The sequence below is a fragment of the Vipera ursinii genome (genome assembly GCF_947247035.1).
Source record: "Vipera ursinii genome assembly, chromosome: 1".
In the NCBI taxonomy this organism is placed as follows: domain Eukaryota; kingdom Metazoa; phylum Chordata; class Lepidosauria; order Squamata; family Viperidae; genus Vipera; species Vipera ursinii.
In genome coordinates, this window is record NC_139512.1 from 205,620,041 (window position 1) to 205,634,688 (window position 14,648).

Sequence of the window (14,648 nt, forward strand, 5' to 3'; positions counted from 1 at the left end):
GTCCACTAAAATTGTTTATTTCCTTATATAAATTTTGGAGCTCCCTGTTAATATATCCCACTTATGCACCAATTGTCTTTAAATAAGAACTACAGTTAAGCACAAGTTTGTTGCTCTTATTCAGATCAGCTTTCTTCAACCTGATGCCATCAAATGTGTAGGAATCGCAGCTTAGCTACAGCTCCCAGATCACTGCACTAAGTAACCATTGTAGGCCTGATTCATGAGAGTTTTCATGAAATATAATATGGGATGCACACTCACATACCCTACTCTGACCTAATAGGTCCATTCATCCATTATCTATCTATCTATCTATCTATCTATCTATCTATCTATCTATCTATCATCCATCCATCCATCCATCCATCCATCCATCCCTTGAAGAAAATACCTTTTTAAATTCAGGATAATTACAATAATTATCAAAAAGTTCAAAGAATGAATTGAAAAGGGAGGACATTTCAGAGTCTGGAGAAATTCAGGAAAAGAGCCTTTTCTAGCAAGATAATAAGTAGGCTTCTACAAGTCAGAGTGTTCTTAAGACTCCCCTACAGATCTCTGCATAATCATGGAAAACCTAAAACAGCGTGTAATAGCAACAGCAAAGAAAATTGAAAGATATGAAGGACAAATAAAAGAATATCGTGAAAATGTCCAGTTCAGAAGAAACCAGCACCTCTTCTATCGGACACTTGATGAAAATAAAGTCCAAACTACTGTTCTACCATGCAAAGAGGAACCTTAAACTTTTGGAAAGAACTGTGGGAAAACCCAGTGGAACAGAATAATAATAATAAAATAATAATAATAAATAATAATAATAATAATAATAATAATAATAATAATAATAACAACAATCATCATCATCATCATCATCCAGCTTCCTGGATCAAAGATATCCAAAAACAAGCAACACAAAACAAAATGGAGAATATTGTAATAACCACTGATATGGTTGCAAAACAAGTAAAGAAGGTCAAGAACTGGAGTGCACCTAGCCTGGACGAACTGCATGGATACTGGTTGAAACACCTCACCAGCCTCCATCACTGCATGGCCACTCAGTTTGATGAAATGCTTCAAAATGCCACAAGTGAAGAATGGTTAACAGCTGGTCAAACATACCTGATAATGAAAGACCCTGAAAAAAGCACAGAACCAAGCAACTACTGCCCAATTACTTGTCTGCCAGCAACGTTCAAACTTTTTACAAGAATACTGGCAAATTCAGTATTCAATCATCTGATGGAAAACAATTTGTATCCAGCAGAACAAAAAGGAAATTATAAAAAATCAAGAGGAACAAAAGATCAGCTGCTCATTGACAAAATGGTACTTAAAAATGCAAAACGACGAAAAACAAATTTAAATATGGCGTGGATTGATTACAAGAAAGCATTTGACTCATTACCCCACAGTTGGATTAATGCATATCTGGAAAACTTTGGAATCAGCAAAAACATCTGTATATTCTGAAAGCAAATATGCAAAAATGGAAAACAGTTCTAACAGCAAATGGGGAGAACATTGGTGAAATCAACATCAGATGAGGAATCTTCCAAGGGGACTCACTTTCACCACTACTGTTCAACATCGCATTAATTCCATTGACAATAATATTATGAAACACAAAACTGGGATACCACACCTCAAGCCAGCATGGCAAGATAAACCATCTACTATACATGGATGACTTAAAACTGTATGCGAAAAGCCACACTGAATTTGAATCAATACTCAACACAGTTCAACTGTTTAGCAGCGACATCAGAATGGACTTTGGACTTGGAAAATGTGCTATATTATCCATGCAATGAGGAAAAGTGGGAAAAATAGAAGGAATAGAACTGGGAAATGGAAGTATTATGAAAACACTAGCAAAGGATGACGGTTACAAATACCTAGGCATATTGGAAGCAGACAACATCTTGAATGGAAAAGTCAAAGAGTCAACACAAAAGGAATACATCAGAAGAGTCCGCAAAATGCTAAAATCAAAGCTGAATGGTGAAAATATAATTAAAGCCATTAATACATGGGCAGTCCCAGTGATACGCTACCTAGCTGGAATTATCAACTGGACATTGGCCGAATTGGAACACCTAGACCGGAAAACATGTAAATTTTTGAACATGCACCATGCTCTACATCCACGAAGTGACATCGACAGATTGTACCTGCCAAGAAGAATAGGGGGCAGAGGGCTACTGCAAATCCACCAAACTGCAGAAGAAGAAAAACGAAGTTTGAATGACTATGTGAATCAAAGTACAGAAAAATTGCTGCAGGCTGTGAAAACAGAGAGCATTATCAAAATAACAGAAACAAAGGCAGAATATAAGGGAAAACGGCTGGATGATAGATTAAATAGATGGAAAACCAAAGCTTTGCATGGACAACATTTGAAAAACATTGAAGGAAAATATGATAACAACTTGACATGGGCATGGCTTAAGATGGGAACCATCAAGAAAGAAACAGAAGGCTTAATACTGGCTGCTCAAGAACAAGCACTACAAACTAATGCCATGAAAGTGAAGATACAAAAATCTACTAACAATCCAAATTGCCGACTTTGCAACAACAAAGCTGAAACTGTTTCACATTTAATATGTGAGTGCAGCAAAATCGTGCAAACTGATTACAAAGCTAGACATGACCGAGTTGCTAAACTAATCCACTGGGCATTGTGTAAAAAATACGACTTGCCTGTGTCCAAAAAGTCATGGGAACATAGGGTGGAAAAAGTTGTCGAGAATGAGAGGGTGAAGATCTTGTGGGACTTCCGAATACAGACAGATCGCCATTTGGAACACAACATATCACAGTTGTAGAGAACCATACATCAGCGTACAGCTGATTGATATTGCTATACCAGGAGATGCCAGAGTCGAAGAAAAAGAACTGGAAAAAATTATGAAATACCATGACCTGGCCATCGAAACTGTGCGATTATGGATGAAACACGTAACAGTGATACCCATTGTCATCGGGGCACTGGGAACTATGTCCAAAAACTTTACAAAACACATCAAGAAATTGCAACTTCCTGCAATAACTCCAGCAAAGCTTGTTGTTGTTTTTTTAGGAAACTAGGAGGAGGAAGGAGTATCAGATATGTTTACCACTTTGAGCTATTTATAGAATAAATTTATATTTATAAAAATAATAAAGGCAGGATGATATATATTTTTTAAAAAGTAAAGTACTTTATCTCTGGATTGCTGATACCTACAGGTCCACAATTTGTTGTTTGTGATTGCTTTTTCAAGGTTTCCTCTCCTCCTCACTCACCTACCCCCAACTTCCCTATTTAGGTTATAGCTCTTTTTTGATGGCCCCCTACTAACTAGGTCTAACCCTGGCTAACTTTTTTCAGATCAGCCAAAGGCAGGTTAATTCTGTCATCTGCCATGACACACACATATATATTTTTATATTTTTTAATAATTTTTAAATAAATTTTATGAATTATATTAGTCTAATTCATTCACCCTGATCATTTTTCATCCCATTATATAAATCCAAACAGGTAGGTGAGATACTTACTGAATAAGACCATCATGCTATCTGCATATAATAACAATTTCTGTTCATTTTTATACCCAAAATGCATTCCGTTCTGAATAAACAGGTCACCTTGGTTTCAGTACCAAATTAAATATGAGAGTAGATAAAGGACATTCTTTGATGAGTCTCATACAGTATCTTGAAGGTGAAAGCGAATAAAGAATTTCATTTGTAATAATTCTCTCTGAAGGATTTAACCATCACATTTTTTGCATCTGTCTTTACACAAAGGGAAAAAAACAGCCCAACCTACCAAAACCAGTGGCATAAAAAACAGAATAGAAACACAAGCTAAGATAGGCAAGAAAATGGTAACTGAGCACCTGTTCAGCCTAGATGAGTTCAAATCACCAGGATCAGACGGATTACACCCCAAGGTTCTCAAGGAACTGGCAGACGTGATCTCAGAACCACTGAACTATATTTTTCAAAGATCCTGGAGCACTACCAGAGGACTGGAAGAGAGCTGATGTAGTTCCCATCTTCAAAAAAGGGAAAAAAATAGATCCAGGGAACTACAGACCTATCAGCCTGACCTCAATACCTGGGAAGATTCTGGAAAAGATAATCAAACAACAAATCAGCGAACACCTTGATGCAAAGTTATCACTAAAAGCCAACATGGGTTTGTCAAAAACAGATCATGCCAGACAAATCTTATTGCATTCTTTGACCAAGTGACAAAATTAGTGGACCAGAGGAATGCTGTAGATATAATTTACTTGGACTTCATTAAGGCATTTGATAAAGTAGATCACAACCTACTACTTGATAAGATAGAAAAATGTGGGTTACATAGCATCACCACCAGATGGATTCGTAGCTGGCTGACAGGCCATACTCAGCGTGTGGTCCTCAATGGAACTGCATCTACATGGAAGGAAGTGTGTAGTGGGGTGCCCCAGGGCTCAGTTCTGGGCCCAGTGCTCTTCAATATCTTCATCAATGATTTGGATGAGGGGATAGATGGGGAACTCATCAAATTTGCAGACGACACCAAGCTGGCAGGAATAGCCAATACTCCAGAAGATAGGCTTACAGACTCGAACACTGTTAGGCATATGATTAAGCCTACCTGGTTGGATTGGAAATATATAAGCCATGATGTATGATATCACTTTAAATGTGATGATTGGCCAAGGGTGTGTTTGCCTCCCAACGGCCATAAGAGGGAGTAGGGACATAGTTTCTCTCTCTCTGCTCTCGCTGTTTTTTCACTGTTAGTTACTCTGTTACTGCTATTGTTGGTTTGCTACTGTGTTAAACCTGAACAACTGTGTTTTGACCTTTGGACCGGTAAGAAGACTTTGTATTTGGAATACTCCTTAGACTGTTACTATTGTTTATCTGTTCTTTACACATGTATGACCTGGACTGTTTATTTTTGACTGTGCTTTGTATTACACCACAAAGTATTGGGTACTCTGATCAGTTTTTTATTTCTTTTATGAAAAACACGTGCCCCTCCTCAATTGTTTATGAGCCCCTGGGGCGGGTCTCCCAGGCCACATTAGACAGGACTGATGAGCCTACAAGAGCTATATGTATTAATAAATTAACATTTGAGAAGCCACAAGACACTTTGTTGCTTTGTTTGCAAAATATTACTAACAACATGGCTATTTCTCTGGAAACTACTTTATTGTGTTCGTTGGAAAGAGAAGGATTACACACACCAGCTACACAGAAACACACGTGCAAACATTTTTTTCCCCATAGTTTCAACACTGTTAGCATTATTGTCATTTATAGCAGGATTTCCTAAAAGCAACCAGAACCTTAGGATTTGGTGGGAATTTGCTAGGGTTCTGTAAGGGACTAAGGGCAAACAAGTTCATTCAAACAAACAAAAAAAATCTGTTATCAAAGGTCTGCCCCTCAGTCAGGAGTTCTGAAATTTTATTTTAAACTTACAAGTTCTGCAGCCTGACAGTGTTTGAAGATCCCTAATTAATGGAAAGATGTGTTGGTGGATACTGTCACTAGAAATGCTCCAATATTTTTTTTCTTCACTTGTGTCTTCTGACAGTGCCATGGTGCAAAGTCTATGACTCTTTGATAAACCACCATTGCCAACATTCCTCTCCATTGGACAGCATTGGTGGGGCTGCTGGGAGTTTATCCAGCAGTTCCCCTTTCCTGAATTATCTAATTCAAGGAGACAAAGTCCTTAACTCTTTCTAGACCCCCACATCCACCCATGATGCTGTAACTTAGCACATGTTGAATTTGCATCTCAGAAGTGTCTGAACTGAAGCCAGGCCCAAGCATCTCACAGTTTGACTCCCTTGCCTTCCCCTGCAAAGCAATCTAAACTAACTGTTGAGCTGTCATTATGGATTGCCTCTTTTTTTTGGAAAAGATGTTGTTTTTCTTGCAAGTTCCATTTTCTGCTGTGGCAAAGTTATGGAGTATTTATTGTGCTAATGTACCCCTTTTGGGATCTAAGAGAGAAGAGGCCTGTAGACCTCAGGGAGTGCTGAATGAAATGTTAGCACTTTCGCTGTGACTCCTAAACTGAGGTAACGCACGTTGGTTTGCCAATGTTGCTCCTCTGGGCTCTCCTAGTTGGAAGTGGAAGGAAGAAAAGATGGATATTATCTGTGGAATGTTCCTGGAAAATCCGTTTGCAGAGTCCCTGCTGATGAATAGGTTCTTCAAAGAACGGTTTTGAATGACTCCATTGCACTGCAAATAGAGGAGTCTGGTTTCAGAAAATCATTGATTTACACGATTCCCAATCTTCTAACCTCATTTCCATGTAAGGATTGCTTTAGCGGCATGCACGTTCTCTGTAAACAGCCCATTATCTCACTCTATCTCCTGTTCACATGGAGCAGAAATGTGGCATCCAGATGCCTTGGTAGCCAGCCAAATTACAGACATCTGATGATGTTCCCTAGTGGCTTGCAAAACTAGTGTGAGGCTGAAACTGAAATGGAGAGTGGATGGGTAGGTTATCTGAGACATGCCCACAAGCAAAGTGGTCAGTCAGGGGGTTCCCAGAGACAAGGGCTTGAAAGAAAGGCAGTGAGGATTCAGACAGAAAATTACCTGGTCAGAGTGTTTGTGAATTGCACATCCTAAGGGAGAAGGGCGGCATATAAATTTAATAAATTTAATAAATAATAATAAATAATAAAATAATCATCAACTTTGACATTAGGATGAATGCATTCCTGTTACACTTTTGGATATTTACTAATGTGAATATGTTAGCTAAATATTAGCAAAATGTCACTAACATTTTGCAAATTTTCTTCACCTCTGTGAAAAGAGGGATACATAACACATAATCTCTATGGAAAGAGGGATACATAACTAAGGCAGAATATCAGCACATATCCCAAATCTCCAAAGATGAAGTCAGGAAAGCAAAGGTTCAGAATGAACAAAGACTTGTAACAAAAGTTAAAGATAATAAAAAAGTTTCTTTCAACATATTAATAAGAAGAAAAAAGTCAAGGAAACAGTCGCTCCACTAAAGAGAGAAGATGCCAAGGAAGTAAAAGGCAGTGGAGAGAAAGTAGAGTTGTTTAACTCATTCTTTGCATAAAGAAACTATAGTCCAACTGATTAAAAAAAATACCACAGACAGACTAGAAATAAAAAATTAAAATAAGCAAGAAAATGGTAAGAGAACACCTGTCTGATCTCAACAAATATAAATGACTGGGACCTGATGGATTACTGTACATCCCAGAGTTCTGAAGGAGCTGGCAGATGTTATCTCAGAACCATTGTACCATATCTTTCAAAAATCCTGGAACACCGGGAAACTACCTGAAGATTGGAAAAAACCTGATCTGGTTCCTATCTTCAAAAAAGTGGGGGGGACTAGACCTTGGAAACTGTATAGACCAGGGGTCCCTAGCCACCAGTCCATGCGACGTGCCAGCAACCGGTCTGCACAAACAAGCAAATGTGTGCTACCTGCATGGGATGCAGGTAGCACACAAAACCATGCACAGTCTGGTCTGTGGAAAAACTTTTCTCCATGGAACCAGTCCCTGGTGCCCAAAAGGTTGGGGACCTCTTGTATAGACCAATCAGCCTAACTTCAATACCTGGGAAGTTATTGGAAAAGATAATCAAAAAACAGATCTGCAAACATCTAGAAACAAATAAAGTTATAACTAGAAACCATCATGGATTTGTTAAAAACAGATCTTGCCAAACCAATCTTATTTCTTTCTTTCACAAAGTGACTAAATTAATAGACCAGCAAAATGCTGTGGACATAGTATACTTGGATTTCAGTAAAGCATTCAACAATGTAGACCACTACCTACTTCTTGGTAAGCTAGAAAAATATGGGATAGACAGCATCACCACCAGATGGATTTGTAACTGGCTGACAAACTGTACTCAAGTAGTTTTTTAGGGTACTACATCTACATGGAGGGAAGTAAGCAGTGGGGTACCCCAAAGTTCCACCTCAGGCCTAGTACTCTTCAATACCTTCATAAATGACTTAGATGAGGGAATTGAAGGGGAAGATGACACTAACCTTGCAGGAATAGCCAACATCCCAGAAAACTAGTTTAGGATCCAAAAAGATCTTGACAGACTTGAACAATGGTCCCTAGCCAACAAAATGAAATTTAATGTGGAGTAAAGCAAGGTTTTACACCTAGGCAGGAAAAACCAAAGGGACAGGCACAGATTAAGTAAAAGCTGGCTCAAAAGCAGTAATGGTGAGAAGGACCTTGGAGTCCTAGTGAATGATCACTTAAATATGAGCTAGCAATATGTGGCAACAGCCAAAAAAGCTAATACAGTCCTTGGTTGTATAAACAGAGGCACTGAATCAAAATCATGTGATGTATTAGCACCACTTTATAAAGCCTTAGTAAGACCACATCTGGAATACTGCATCCAGATTTGGTCACCATACTGCAAAAAAAAATGTTGAGATGCAGAGAAGACCAACTAAGATGATTAAAGGGCTGGAGACTAAAACATATGAAGAACAGTTGCAGGATTTGGGTTTGGTTAGTCTAAAGGACTAGGGGTGTATTCCAGTATTTGAGGTGCTGCTACAAAGAAAAGGGGGGGTCAACTTATTTTCCAAAGCACAGAGGGCAGGACAAGAAACAATGGATGGAAACTAATCAAGGAGAAATGCAACCTGGAATTAAGGAGAAACTTCCTAACAATGTGGGCAATTAACCAGTGGAACAGCTTGCCGTCAGACTTTGTGGGTGCTTCATCACTGGAGGTTTTTAAAAAGAGACTGGACAATCACTTGTCTGAAATGGTATAGGATCTCCTGCTAGACAAAGGGCTGGACTAAAAGACCTCCAAAGCCCCTTCCAGCTCTGTTCTATTCTATTCTCTTAAACTTTGTACATCCGGTGATTCTTAGGATTGTGAATGGTAAATAGATGGGTGTCTGAATGGTTTGTGTTAGTTCTGATTACAGGGCTGATATTTTTTTTTCTTCCCATCATTTTCCCGCAAGTGCAGGTTTTGCTTTTTTTGGATCACCTGAGTATTGATCCATTGGTTGCAAAAGGAATTTACTGATTGATTTGTCACCTGAGTTTGACATGGATTGAGAGAGAGTGACTGGCCAGTAACGCAGCTGGTTTTCATGCCTAAGGCAGAACTAGAATTCACAGTTTCCTGGTGTCTAGCCCAGTGTCTTAACAACTAGACTAAACTGGCTCTCTGGCTCTTATCATATCATATCACATCACATCACATCACATTACATCACATCACATCACATCACATCACATCATCATATCATTATTATATTATATTATATTATATTATATTATATTATATTATATTATATTATATTATATTATCATATTATCATATCATTATTATTATATTATTATATTATATTATATTATATTATATTATATTATATTATATTATATTATATTATATTATATTATATTATATTATATTATATTATATTATCATATCATTATTATTATATTATATTATAATAATGAAGTCAGCCCTGCTCTCTTGCAGATCATGTGAAGTGTTGATACCACTTTATAATGCCTTGGTAAGTTTGGAATACTGCTTCTAGTTTTGGTCACCATGATGTAAAAAAGATGTTGAGACTCTAGAAAAAGTGCAGAGAAGAGCAACAAAGATGATCAGGCCAAAACATATAAAGAACGGTTGCTGGAATTGGGTATGTGTAGTTTAATGAAGAGAAGGGTGAGGGGTGACATGATAGCAGTGTTCCAATATCTCAGGGGCTGCCACAAAGAAGAGGGAGTCAAGCTATTCTCCAAAGCACCTGAAAGCAGGACAAGAAGCAACGAATGGAAACTAGTCAAGGAGAGAAGCAACCTAGAACTAAGGACGAATTTCCTGACAGTCAGAACAATTAACTGGTGGAACAACCTGCCTCCAGAAGTTGTGAATGCTCCAACACTGGAGGTTTTTAAGAAAAGACTGGACAACCATTGGTCTGAAATGGTATAGGGTTTCTGCCTGAGCAGGGGGTTGGACTAGAAGACCTCCAAAGTCCCCTCCAACTCTATTATTATTATTGCTTCCCAAATGTTTAGTTTGGGTTAGTCCTGTCACATGTGCAATAACTCCTTCCACGCAGCAAAAGAAATACTTTTCTAAGAGTGATTTCATAATAACATTCCTTAATTTCATGGATTCTGAGGAGCAACAAAATAATTTATTTAACCATGGAGCTCAGGCAGCTACCCAGAATCTTTGACCTCCATGAAATGTGATAGAACAGGACTTGAAGGTGAGAATTTACTGGTAGAGCTTTCCTCCTGTGGAACTGAAAGAGGTAAGATATACATTCTTAGCTTTGGTATTTATGAAGTTGCTGAAAACTTGATTATTTAGGTGGGCCTTCCGGTATTTAGATGTTATTGTTGTATATATTTGGGTAAGGGTAAGCAACAATGACCGCTGTGTGTTATTATGAATTCGAACTGCGGTTTTGTATTGGTATTTTTCTATGGATTGTTACTGCTTTTGTACACTGTTTAGATTTGCTTTGATTCAAGCAGCATAAAAGTACTTGCAAATAATCAAACATCACACAATCATCAGCAATTCACCCTAATCCTTTGCCTTTAGTGTATCTATAGGCTACATTTGTATTTTACATCTTTCTTCTGTAGGGTGGAGATTAAACCTGTGCACCTGAGGGTTTATTAACTCAAAAGCCGGATGGTGCAATGAGCATTGTATTAGGATTTCAAGGACTCATGATGACTTCTGGCTATGTTGCATTTTTTATCATCTAATTGCTTAATAGCATCACTAAAAAAGGACTGATCATATTTCTTCAAGTCTTACCAGTCTTAATAAAATCATCTCTATTTATTATAGTTCAAGATATAACCCTTCTAGTTATAACTTCCATTATCTTCATTTTCCATGAAATTCTTTTGGCTCTAGGGAGTTTTGATTTAATTCAGGTTAGTTCTTCTACCTTGTAAATGCTAGCTAGAGATATGGATGTTTGCCCTCATGGGCTATCTTGGAATTGTCATATTTGGCACTCATTACAAGTTGAATGGAGTCCAAATATTTTGGAAAATATGAAATACCATAAATTAACTACTAGGTAGTTTGAATTTTGTAGTCATGCTAAATTAGCGCCATGGGAAATCCAAAATTAAAAAAGCAAAGTAATACTTTTAATGAGAACTTGAACAGAATATGGAATACATATTTTAGATAAATTGATAGAAGTAGGTGATGGCTTTGTGATTTAAAGAGTTGTGAAGATCTTCAGTTAAAACATATTTCCATTTATGGGTATGAATCAGCTGACCTAAATGGTTCAGATTCGTCTTTAGTATTAAAAGATGTTTTGATTGCAAAGAAACAATACAGCAGGGATTAAAAGATACTCACCCGGTAGCTCTACATGCTGATCTATATTTTCAGTTATATTTTCAGGTCTATATTTAAGAAGTCCCAAAGGACTTTGGATCCCTTGGATCCAAGCATCAGGTAGAGAAGATCAGGAAATCAATCATGCAAAAGGCTAAAACTATTGCTGTTGAGATTGGCAGTAATAATGGAATCTGACTTGATTGTGCTGCATCTCCTCCCTGTTACTATATTTCAGAGAATTAGAGAGGTATCTGTCTTGAGTCTCTTCTAAATTTTGTCCCCTTGCTCTGGACTTAAAAATGTTTCAGTCCTTTTCACTTAGGTAATAGCAGCTGCCTATTTCCATCAAGGTTTTTTTTTTTATTTTTATTTTTTTTAATTATTCCATTTATATCCCGCCCTTCTCCGAAGACTCAGGGCGGCTTACAAGCTTAGCAGTAGCCTTCATTCTATGTATATACCTGCTTATTAGGGCTTTCGCAGGTTATCTTCCTCACTCTGTACAAAAGCCACCAACCAAGTCTCTTAGGCCATCAAGCAAGAGTCAAGATCTGACTCTGGATTCCCCCAGTTAGGTCAGGGTCCTGTTCTGGACCTCAGGGAAGAGATGTGCAGATTGGGCTTCCTCTGATCAATTTTAGTGAGCATTTGCATGGTAGATTTCCTCTTTAGATTTAATTGAAAGTTTACAAGTCAGTTTATGGACAGTGTGTGGGTTGCAGTTCTTTTTGTAAATGTATGAAAAGACTTGTATGTCTCTGAAGATTCTCAGTCGTAACTGTATCAAAAGTGGCTTATATTTTGAAAAGGCAACTGGACTGATTTTTTTTTTAGGAAAAACAAGAGATTTGAGCAATTAAAATGATCAAAGGCCTGGAGACTAAAATATATGAAGAACGGCTGCAGGACTTGGGTTTGGCTAGTCTAAGGAAAAGAAGAAACAGGGGTGACACGATAGCAGCGTTCCAGTATTTGAGGGGCTGCCACAAAGAAGAGGGGGTCACATTATTCTCCAAAGCACCAGAGGGCAAGACAAGAAACAATAGTTGGAAACTGAACAAAGAGAGAAGCAACCTGGAATTTAAGAGAAACTTCATGGCAGTAGAACAGCTTGCCTTCAGAACTTGTGGGCGCTCCATCGCTGGAGGTTTTTAAGAAGAGACTAGACAGTCACCTGTCTGAAATGGTATAGGAGGTTCTCCTGCTTGAGCAGGGGGTTGGACTAGAAGACCTCCAAGGTCCCTTCTAGATTCTATTCTATTCTATTCTATTCTATTCTATTCTATTCTATTCTATTCTATTCTATTCTATTCTATTCTATTCTATTCTATTCTATTCTATTCTATTCTATTCTATTCTATTCTATTCTATTCTATTCCTAGAAGCTTCATCAGTCATATTATATATTATATACAACTGGTGAAGCTTCCAGGATAGGAAATGAAATGTCTTGTTTTTTCCTAAAAAAAATCAGTCTAGTTGCCTTTTCAAAATAAAAACCACTTTTGATATGAAAAGAGTTGTGGTGCTTGCCTTTTTCTTTTTGGAAGGAGATGAAGGCTTGCACATTTCTGATTTCTGCTAGCATTAATCCAAACCATGAATCCATATTACCCAGATTGGTTCCTACAGGATTAGTGATGAAATTCTGTCCCAGAGGGGAAAACTGATCACTGCTAGAGCTCAGAAGATTTTGCCCCAGGGACCACAAGATTCAAGCTCAGATATATTAGTTAGCAGCCTTAACCCCCCCCCCCACACCCACCCCCTACCCTCATACAACATTCATATACATCTTAATGTGTTTGCAGTATTTAAACTGCAGCTATGAAACAAACTGCAGAATTTTTGCAAACCGCATATCATTCTGCAGGATTTTAAAGCCAACCTCCTGTCACCAAGTGGATGTGTCGGGTGTTTGGGGTGGGTTGGTGGGGAGAGACCCTCGCCAGCCCATCTAGGAACAAGAGTTTGGGTGTGCAAGAAGTTATAGCAGTCGGAAGGCAGCAGTGCAGCCTGGAACAGTTATCCAATAAACAGTGGCATCCCAAGGCTACAGATATCTGGGTTACAAGCCAGAAAACACAGGGTTTTATAACTGATGCTGAGAAAGGAGCAGTGTAGCAATCTCCCCATTCATTTAAGTCAATTAGGCAAATTAGCAGTTTCTATTTAGATGTTTTGCTTCACCAGGCACATTCCAGGGGAATCTGTTTCTTCTCATGGACCTTCCCTCTACTGCCTCCACCCTCCCATCCACCCAACGTGTTTTTAATTATGGCTGACTGCTATTGCCAACACTGAACAAGTTGCCTGCCTTGGTCCTGTAAAAATCAGGTGGGTTTAACTTCTCAAGTTGTCTTCTCAACAGAACACACACACACACACACACACACACAGTTTGGCTGTTAGCTACCCAAACCTTTGGGACTCTCTGTCTCTTGTAAAATAATACCCCAACCAAAGAACTACTAGCTCAGACAAACAAACAATAAAGAACAGCTTAATCAAGGAATCACCAAGATCACTCACACCCCCTCCACCCCACAACACTGACCAGGCAAGCCACTTGTATGTAAACAGAAACAAGCCCCACTCCCTTCCAGCATTGATGATGTTACCTAAGTGGGTAATTAAATGTCTGTAAGAAAACAACCAGGCTCACAAAGTACCAAGAATCCCACACAGATCTTTCCCCCCTCATTCTGACCATCTCATTACAATATTTTTTTTAAAAAAAACTTAGTTCAACTTTTAATTTACAGAAATGTTCTTTACTAAAAAAACAGTATTATTGAAAATCTATATTAATGTAAAGCTGTTCCTCCAACACTCTGAAAACAGAGGTTGGGTCTCCTCATTCGGCCAGATCAAATAGGGCCAATTCCATCCAGGTCCCAGATCTCTGATAATGTCACCTCTAGTGGCCTTGGAAGTAGCAGTTCACAGGGACCACCCCAATTTTTGGAACTTGGGATTCTACTGGAAATTCCAACCATCTTATAGTTCCCAGGCCTCAAGAATATTTTGAAGACCTACCTGTTCCATTTTGCTGAAGGTTGAGCTTCAGGGATATGCTGTTTGTATTTATTCACATTTTTAAGGCTGATTGCATAGTCAGCCTGATGTTTAGACTGGATTTGGCATTTCCATCCGCCTATCGACTCCTTCCCAGATGTTGGATGGTGTTAAAGCTAAGTGTAATTTTCAAGAACAACCTCCCCCTA